Genomic DNA, 10,222 nt, shown 5'->3' with positions numbered 1-10,222 from the left:
TACTTATTGTTTCTATTTTTATTTTGTTTCCAGTTTTTTTTTGCATTATTTATTTTCTTTTGTTTTTTGCTTTATTTTTTAATTCTTTTTTGCTTTTAGGTCAGCAAAATTATAAACTTTCTGTTAGTGCCATTAGTTTTAGAAAAATTATAAACTTTCTGTTAGTGCCATTAGTTTTCAAATTTGAATAGTTAAATTTGAATTCTTTGAAATTTGTGTGAATCACAAGTTTGTGATTACCTTACTAAAAAATGAACACAGATGCGCCTATAGAGAAAATTCAACCTAAATTCATAATAAATTTCTATGAATTTCAGAGAAATTCACTGTGAATTTAGGTAAAATTCCCTGTATAGGGGCAACTATTTTCACTTTGAGAGGAGCTCAACAAGGCAGAGAGGGACGGGCTTATAAACCGGTGTGAGCGCCCTTCGGTTGGCGAGGTGGGACTAAACTCTGAGCGCAACGAGGACCGACCATTTAGTCCCGGTTTGTGGCACACACTGGGACTAATGGTCATGGGCCAGGGGCGAGGCGCATTGGTCCCGGTTCATGCGTGGAACCGGGACCAAAAGGTCCAGACGAACCGGGACCAATGGCCCACGTGGCTGCCCTCTTGAGAGTGTTCTTGGTGAGAACATAGTTGACAAGGAGCGAACCGGGATTAATGGTATTACGAGGGCCGAACCATAAGACATTAAAGCATTTCAAATAAACTCTGAAAAAGTTGAAAGTTGGCATGGTATCATAATTTCACCCACATAGCATGTGCATGTACAAAACGGACAATGGTATCATACTCGTCTATTACAAAGTTGGCATGATATCATCATAACAGTTGCGGGAGAAAGTCTTCACTTTTTCTTCGCTTGTGTCATTTGCTTATTGCGCCGTAACCATGGATAATCTTCATCGTTTATCAGGATGCTTGGGTCAGCCTTGACTTTGAAGGGAGGAATTTCATGAAACTTTTCATAATCTTCAGACATGTCTGTCTTGCCCTCCACTCCCACGATGTTCCTTTTTCCAAAAAGAACTATGTGGCACTTTGGCTCATCGTATGATGTATTCGCTTCCTTATCTTCTCTTTTTCTTAGTCTGGTAGACATGTCCTTCACATAGATAACCTGTGCCACATCATTGGCTAGGACGAACTGTTCGTCAGTGTACCCAAGAATTTTCAGATCCACTATTGTCATTCCGTACTGTGGGTCTACCTGTACCCCGCCTCCTGACAGATTGACCCATTTGCACTTAAACAAAGGGACCTTAAAATCATGTCCGTAGTCAAGTTCCCATATGTCCACTATGTAACCATAATATGTGTCATTTCCCCTCTCGCTTGTTGCATCAAAGCGGACACCGCTGTTTTGGTTGGTGCTCTTTTGATCTTGGTCAATCGTGTAAAATGTATTCCCATTTATCTCGTATCCTTTTGTAAATCAATACAGTCAAAGATGGTCCCCTTGACAACAAGTACATCTCATCACAAATAGTGTTGTCACCTCTGAGACATGTTTCCAACCAACTGCTGAAAGTCCTGATGTGTTCACATGTAATCCAGTCGTCGCACTGCTCCGGGTGTTTGGAGCGTAGACTGTTCTTGTGTTCATCAACATACGGGGTCATCAAGGTACAGTTCTGTAGAATTGTGTAGTGTGCTTGAGACCAAGAATATCCATCACTGCATATTATTGAGTCCCTTCCAAGCGTGCCTTTTCCAGTCAGTCTCCCCTCATACCGCGATTTAGGGAGACCTATCTTCTTAAGGCCAGGAATGAAGTCAACACAAAACCCGATGGCATCCTCTGTTTGATGCCCCATGGAGATGCTTCCTTCTGGACTAGCGCGGTTACGGATATATTTCTTTAGGACTCCCATGAACCTTTCAAAGGGGGACATATTGTGTAGAAATACGGGCCCCAGAATGACAATCTCGTCGACTAGATGAACTAGGACGTGCGTCCTGATATTGAAGAAGGATGGTGGGAACACCAGCTTGAAACTGACAAGACATTGCGCCACATCACTCCTTAGCCTTGGTATGATTTCTGGATCGATCACCTTCTGAGAGATTGCATTTAGGAATGCACATAGCTTCACAATGGCTAATCGGACGTTTTCCGGTAGAAGACCCCTCAATGCAACCGGAAGCAGTTGTTTCATAATCACGTGGCAGTCATGAGACTTTAGGTTCTGGAACTTTTTCTCTGGCATATTTATTATTCCCTTTATATTCGATGAGAAGCCAGTCGGGACCTTCATACTAAGCAGGCATTCAAAGAAGATTTCTTTCTCTTCTTTCGTAAGAACGTAGCTGGCAGGTGTTGGGGAACGTAGTAATTTAAAGAATTTCCTACGCACACGCAAGATCATGGTGATGCATAGCAACGAGAGGGGGAGTGTATCTTCATACCCTTGAAGATCGCTAAGCGGAAGCGTTTATCAACGCGATTGATGTAGTCGTACGTCTTCACGATCCGACCGATCCAAGTACCGAACGCACGGCACCTCCGAGTTCTGCACACCTTCAGCTCGATGACGTCCTCGCCTTCTCGATCCAGCAATACGGGCGAAGTAGTAGATGAGTTCCGGCAGCACGACAGCGTGGTGATGGTGTTGGTGAAGAACAATCTCCGCAGGGCTTCGCCTAAGCACTACGGAAACTATGACAGAGGATAAACTAAAGGGGACGGGGTTGCCGACACATTGCTTGGTGTTTCTTGATGTGTCTTTGGTGCTAGCCCTGCCCCTCTATTTATATGTTGAGCCTTGTGGTCGAAACTTGGAGTAAAAGCCTCCACAAAGTCGGTTTCACCCAAAAGGCAAGAGTCCTTCTCGGACTCTAGGGCTAGATGCCAGAGTTCCCGGCGTCTAGACCCAGACACCAGGGACCCTGGCGTCTGGCCCCTAGACTCTGCAAAACTTCCTTTTGCGCTTTCCAAAAACCCTGTGGGCTTTCCCCTTTGGCCCAAATAACGTGTTCTCGTACCCAAACATTTCGGGAAACATCCGGAACCCCTTCCAGTGAATTCCGGAACCCTTTCGGAGATCAAACACTATTATCCCATATATCAAACTTTATCTCTGGACCATTCCGGAGTTCCTCGTCATGTCCATGATCTCATCCGGGACTCCGAACAACTTTCGGTTACCAACATACATAACTCATATAATACTATATCGTCAACGAAACGTTAAGCGTGAGGACCCTACGGGTTCGAGAAGTATATAGACATGACCGAGACACATTTCCGGTCAATAACCAATAGCGGGACCTGGATGCCCATATTGGCTCCCACATATTCTACGAAGATCTTTATCGGTCAAACCGCATAACAACATATGTTGTTCCCTTTGTCATCGGTATGTTACTTGCCCGAGATTCGATCGTCGGTATCTCAATACCTAGTTCAATCTCGTTACCGGCAAGTCTCTTTACTCGTTACGTAATGCATCAATCCGTAACTAACTCTTTAGCTACATTGCTTGCAAGGCTTATAGTGATGTGCATTACCGAGAGGGCCCATAGATACCTCTCCAACAATCGGAGTGACAAAACCTAATCTTGAAATACGCCAACTCAACATGTACCTTTGGAGACACGTGTAGAGCTCCTTTATAATCACCCAGTTACGTTGTGACGTTTGGTAGCACACAAAGTGTTCCTCCAGTAAACGTGAGTTGCATAATCTCATAGTTGTAGAAACATGTATAAGTCATGAAGAAAGCAATAGCAACATACTAAACGATCAAGTGCTAAGCTAATGAAATGGGTTATGTCAATCACATCATTCTCCTAATGATGTGACCCTGATAATCAAATGAAAACTCATGTCTATGGTTAGGAAACATAACCATCTTTGATTAATGAGCTAGTCAAGTAGAGGCATACTAGTGACATTAAGTTTGTCTATGTATTCACAGATGTATCATGTTTCCGGTTAATACAATTCTAGCATGAATAATAAACATTTATCATGATATGAGGATATAAATAATAACTTTATTATTGCCTCTAGGGCATATTTCCTTCAGCAGGACCTTCATACTGCTTCGGAGGCATGCCGTCTTTTTCGTGCAAACGTTGCAGGTCCTCCCGTGCCTCAGGTGTATCTTTTGTCTTTCCATACACGCCCAAGAAGCCTAGCAGGTTCACGCAAAGGTTCTTCGTCGCGTGCATCACGTTGATTGAAGAGTAGACCTCTAGGTCTTTCCAGTAGGGTAGGTCCCAAAATATAGATATCTTCTTCCACATGGGTGCGTGTCCGTCAGCGTCATTCGGAACAGCTAGTGCGCCGGGACCCTTTCCAAAGATTACATGTAAATCATTGACCATATCAAGTACGTGATCACCGGTACGCATGGCAGGCTTCTTCCGGTGATCTGCCTCGCCTTTGCAATGCTTGCCTTTCTTTCGACATTGATGGTTGGTCGGAAGAAATCGACGATGGCCAAGGTACACATTCTTCCTGCAGCTTCCCAGGTATATACTATCGGTGTCAAGTAAACAGTGCGTGCATGCGTGGTATCCCTTGTTTGTCTGTCCTGAAAGGTCACTGAGAGCAGGCCAATCGTTGATGGTCACGAACAGCAATGCCTTTAGGTCAAATTCCTCCTGTTTGTGCTCATCCCACGTACGTACACCGTTTCCATTCCACAGCTGTAAAAGTTCTTCAACTAATGGCCTTAGGTACACATCAATGTCGTTGCCAGGTTGCTTAGGGCCTTGGATGAGAACTGACATCATAATGAACTTCCGCTTCATGCACATCCAAGGAGGAAGGTTATACATACATAGAGTCACGGGCCAGGTGTTGTGATTGCTGCTCTGCTCCCCGAAAGGATTATTGCCATCCGTGCTTAAAGCAAACCATACGTTCCTTGGGTCACTTGCAAACTCATCCCAGTACTTTCTCTCGATTTTTCTCCACTGCGACCCGTCACCGGGTGCTCTCAACTTCCCGTCTTTCTTACGGTCCTCACTGTGCCATCGCATCAACTTGGCATGCTCTCTGTTTCTGAAAAGACGTTTCAACCTGGTATTATAGGAGCATACCACATCAGCTTCGCAGGAACCCTCTTCCTGGGTGGCTCGCCGTCAACATCACCAGGGTCATCTCGTCTGATCTTATACCGTAATGCACCGCATACCGGGCATGCGTTCAGATCCTTGTACGCACTGCGGTAGAGGATGCAGTCATTAGGGCATGCATGTATCTTATGCACCTCCAATCCTAGAGGGCATACGACCTTCTTTGCTGCCTATGTACTATCGGGCAATTCGTTATCCTTTGGAAGCTTCTTCTTCAATATTTTCAGTAGCTTCTCAAATCCTTTGTCACGCACAGCATTCTCTGCCTTCCACTGCGGCAATTCCAGTACGGTACCGAGCTTTGTGTTGCCATCATCGCAATTGGGGTACAACCCTTTTTTGTGATCCCCTAACATGCGATCGAACTTCAGCTTCTCCTTTTGACTTTGCCATTGCGTCCTTGCATCGACAATGACCCGGCGGAGATCATCATCATTGGGCACATCGTCTGGTTCCTCTTGATCTTCAGCAGCTTCTCCCGTTGCAGCATCATCGTGCACATCGTCTGGTTCCTCTTGATGTTCAGTAGCATCACCGTATTCAAGGGGCACATAGTTGTCATCATACTCTTCTTCTTAGCTGTCTTCCATCATAACCCCTATTTCTCCGTGCCTCGTCCAAACATTATAGTGTGGCATGAAATCCTTGTAAAGCAGGTGGGTGTGAAGGATTTTCCGGTCAGAGTAAGACTTCGTATTCCTACATATAGGGCATGGACAACACATAAAACCATTCTGCTTGTTTGCCTCAGCCACTTCGAGAAAATCTTGCACGCCCTTAATGTACTCGGAGGTGTGTCTGTCACCGTACATCTATTGCCGGTTCATCTGTGTGCATTATATATAATTAAGTGTGTCAAAAACCATTACAGAACATCATGAATAGATAATTAAGTGACCAAATTAATAGAAGTTCATCATCACATTAAAACCAAAGTACATACATAGTTCTCATCTAACAACATAAAGCTCTGCAGAGCATCTAAATTAATTAAACCATACATTGAAACTATGTAAAACGTTTCAATGCGAAAACAAATGCGATCATAATCGCAACCAAGGTAACAATTGATCCAACGGCATAATGATACCAAGCCTTGGTATGAATGGCATATTTTCTAATCTTTCTAATCTTCAAGCGCATTGCATCCATCTTGATCTTGTGATCATCGACAACATCCGCAACATGCAACTCCAATATCATCTTCTCCTCCTCAATTTTTCTTATTTTTTCCTTCAAAAATTGTTTTCTTCTTCAACTAAATTTAACCTATCGACAATAGGGTCGGTTAGAATTTCCGGTTCAACAACCTCCTAGATAAATAAAATCTATGTCATGTTGGTCGGCATAATTGTCATAAACAATAAATGAATCAATAGTTATGAAAAGATAATATATACCACATCCGAATCATAGACAGGACGAGGGCCGACGGGGGCGGATACCAAAACCATCGCACTGTATAAGATGCAATAATAAAAGTAAGAAAATAATACAAGTATCTATCTAAACATACAAGTAAGAATATTTTTCCTTTCAGAAAGAAGATAAGAACAAGAGGCTCGCCACGGTGGTGCCGGCGATGAAATCGAGGCGAGTGATCGACTGCGGTGAAGACGGGGACGGGGCGTGACGGACCGCTAAACCTAGACAAATATTGAGGAAAATGGAGAAAGCTTAAGTAATATGGCTTGGGCATTCCATCGAACACCTTGTGTGCATAGGAGGTGAGCTAGAGCACCACCAAGCCCTCTCCGCCTCGGCGGCCAGAAAAAAAAAAGCAGTATGCTCTGCTCTTACGCGAGGGGGTATATATAAGCACATCATTGGTCCCGGTTGGTGGCATGAACCGGGACTAAAGGGCAGCCTTTGGTCCCGGTTCATGCCACCAACCGGGACCAATGGTGGTGGGCCAGGAGCGAGACCCATTGGTCTCGGTTCGTCCCACCAATCGGGACCAAAAGGTCCAGACGAACTGGGACCAATGGCCCACGTGGCCTGGCCGGCCACCGGGGCTCACGAACCGGGTCCAATGCCCCATGGGTCCCGGTTCTAGACTGAACCGGGACTAATGGGCTGACCCGACCTGAACCTTTGCCCCCTTTTCTACTAGTGAGAAAACGACGCGGGAGCGCCAGCGTCGCTCACCGAGGTTAGGGCTTTCACCCGGGAGGCTAGAGGAAGGTGGGTGGAGGGAGTCAGACCTGACAAACGCCTCCAAGGAGGAAGAATGGTGCCCTTGGGCGCCGCCGCCGTGGCGGCCAGCCATGGCCGCCCATGGATTTCTCCTGGTCTGGCTCCACACCACCACCCCACCCGCAGCATGGAGACCGAAGATCGAAGAAGAACGCCGACCCAGGCCAGAGGGGAGGGATCGCACCACATCAGAGAATGCAAGGGACGCCAGATCTGGTGCCGCCGACCGCCAGGACCGCGCCAAGTCCATGCCCACCGGATCCGCACCGCCCTCGCGGCCAGGGACACCACCACCACGCCCGCGCCACCGCTCGCCGCAGAGCCGGTGGTGCCACTCCGACCGAGGCCGCTGCCCCAAATCCCGTGGCTCCCCGCAAAAAGCAGAGCAGCAGATGCCCCGCTGCCACCTTCCTCGGTGGCGCCAAGGGCTTGCCTGGCGGCGGCGAGGGGTGGGAGACGTGAAGGGGAGGACTCTGCGGCGATTTAGGGTTTCGCCCCCGAGACGCCTTGGAAGGGCGGCGCGGGGGTCCGACTGCAGCTGTCGGCGCAGCTTGGCTTGTCACCGTTAGGGAAGTACCGGATGTACCACTCGTGATCTCCTACGATGAAAGGACGCGAGTTGATGCTCTGGCCGGTGGGTGTCGCTCTCTTGGTGGCGGTGTAGTCTTGGACCGCGAGTAGGTGGTACCCATAATCCGCGTTGGTGTCGGCCAACAACTCGGCGCAAGGGCACAGCTCGCCGGTGCCGGAGACGACAAAAACACCGGTGAAGCACGCCGACATGGCAAGTGTGCGAGTTGATTCCGGCGAGACGCACAAGCAGACACAACAAAGGCCACTAGATCGCCTCGCTGGCAAGCAAACTCACGTTCAATCTGGGAGTAGATAAGAAACGGTGATTAATTCTAATTATAGTGCGAGCCGGACACTGTTTGAAGAACCTCCGTCGGTAACGGAGAGAAAAAGACAGAACCAAATTCAAATAGAAAGAGGAAAGACCCACCGTTTCTGTCTTGGACACGGGCACAGATGCACAATAAAAGCATACGAGCCCCGTGGCCTGGACACAGATTCAGCTGGAGATCATAAGATCAACCACACAACCAGACAGAGAAAGTAGCAATGCCGGACCAGCGGTGCACGCGCAGGAAGACCATGCCGGCGGCGTCCGTGGGCTGGTCGTCGCTGCCCCCCGACCTCGTGAGCTGCGTTGGGGAAATCTTCCTCTCCGCCGGTGACGTGGACTCCTACATGACCTTCCGTGCCGCGTGTTGCAGCTGGCGTGCTGCCACCGATGATCCGAGCGGCCTAAGCCGCCGCTTCCGTCCCCATAGATGGGTTATGCTCGACGATCTCTCCCGCCACGTCGACTCCCGCCTCTTTCTTAACCTCGACACCGGGCGCTTCCTACGGAAGAAATTGCCCCTCCTCAACGATGGTGCCTACACCTATGTCGGCGCGGCGGACGGTCTTATCCTGCTTGAAGTGGACACTGGGTATGGCTACGACATGTGTATCCTTAACCCCTTCACGGGTTCGATGCTCCGCTTCCCTTCAGGCCTTTCGTCGCATCGCCTATGCTCCCATGTCGCTGTGACCGCCGACGCGATGGCGCCACTCGTCCTTGTCTTTCATCATCATTTGAGAGTAGTGTGCTATGATCCGAGTAACCCTCTTCCCCGATGGTTTAGTGCCGACAGCATTCCAGTCAACATGCTCATCAACGTGTCGTCCTTCCAAGGCCATGCATACATCGCCGACATCGGTGGGTCAGTTAAGGCCGTGGATTTCCCCAAGGGGCCGCATACCAACCCTGAGATCACTACCATCATCAAACACAGTAGTGTAACAAAGCGAAGCTTCCTCGTGGATAACGTCGGGGAGCTATTGCTTGTAGGCAAGCTACCATCGATGCCAGGCCACCCACGGTACTCGCCGTTTGTAAGGCGCATGCACGTCTTCAGGCTTGACCTCGAGAGGACAGCCTTGGAGCCGATCAAGAGCATCGGAAACCGTGCTATATTCCTTGGTCTCGGGCACTGTCTCTCCATCGACACTAACCATCTTCCTGCCATCGAAGCTAACTGCATTTACTACTACAACGTCAAGGAAAAGGAGATTCAGATGTATTTGTACCACCTTGAGGACGGCAGCCGGGAGTTGCTCACATCACCCCCTCTACACGGTCCCTTGAGCCTTACGCAGATTATCATTGAATACTGCAGGGGGAGATCTGTAACACCCCGGATGTAACTTTCCATCTTTGTATCTCCAACTCTTGCCATTTTCGGCCATGTGATATGTTATTCCCTCCGTGGTTGGGTTTTGTCTTTTGTTTTTCATTTTATTCATGTCATGCATCTCATATCATGTCATCATATGCATCTCATTTGCATACGTGTTCGTCTCATGCATCCGAGCTTTTTCCCCGTTGTCCGTTTCGCAATCCGACACTCCCACATGCACCGGCGCACCCCTCTTGTCTCCTTTTCCTGTGCGGGTGTTGAACGTTCTCGGAATGGACCGAGCCTTGCCAAGTGGCCCTGGTATAGCACCGGTAGACCACCTGTCAAGTTTCGGGTCATTTGGAGCTCGTTTGATACTCCAACGGTTATCCGCATATCCGAGAAGGCCTCTTTTGAGTTGCAGCCCAACACCCCTCCAAAACAGCCCAATAACCCATCTAACTCCCCTCCATGCTCTCGGTCGTTCGATCACGATCGTGTGGGCGAAAACCGCACCTCATTTGGAGTCTCCTAGCTCCCTCTACCTCTATATATAGATCCCTTCCCCCAAATCCGGGCAAACCCTAATAATCTCCCCTCTCCGCGCCGCCGGACACGTCCGGGCGAGCCGGACACGTCCGCCGCCGCGCCCCGGTGAATCGCACACTGCCACGTGGCGCCGCCGCGCCAGCCCCGCCGCCGGCCC

The 10,222-nt window shown here is 48.6% G+C and overlaps 1 pseudogene; it reads right to left on the bottom strand.

Moving 5' to 3' along the window:
* Positions 1–8,074, bottom strand: part of LOC119310031 — a 37,562-nt pseudogene extending 29,488 nt beyond the window's left edge.
* Positions 8,075–10,222: the final 2,148 nt, after the last annotated feature.

This window comes from Triticum dicoccoides, chromosome 5B (genome assembly GCF_002162155.2).
Source record: "Triticum dicoccoides isolate Atlit2015 ecotype Zavitan chromosome 5B, WEW_v2.0, whole genome shotgun sequence".
NCBI classification, from domain to species: Eukaryota; Viridiplantae; Streptophyta; class Magnoliopsida; order Poales; family Poaceae; genus Triticum; species Triticum dicoccoides.
This window is presented reverse-complemented; position numbering and strand designations above follow the sequence as displayed.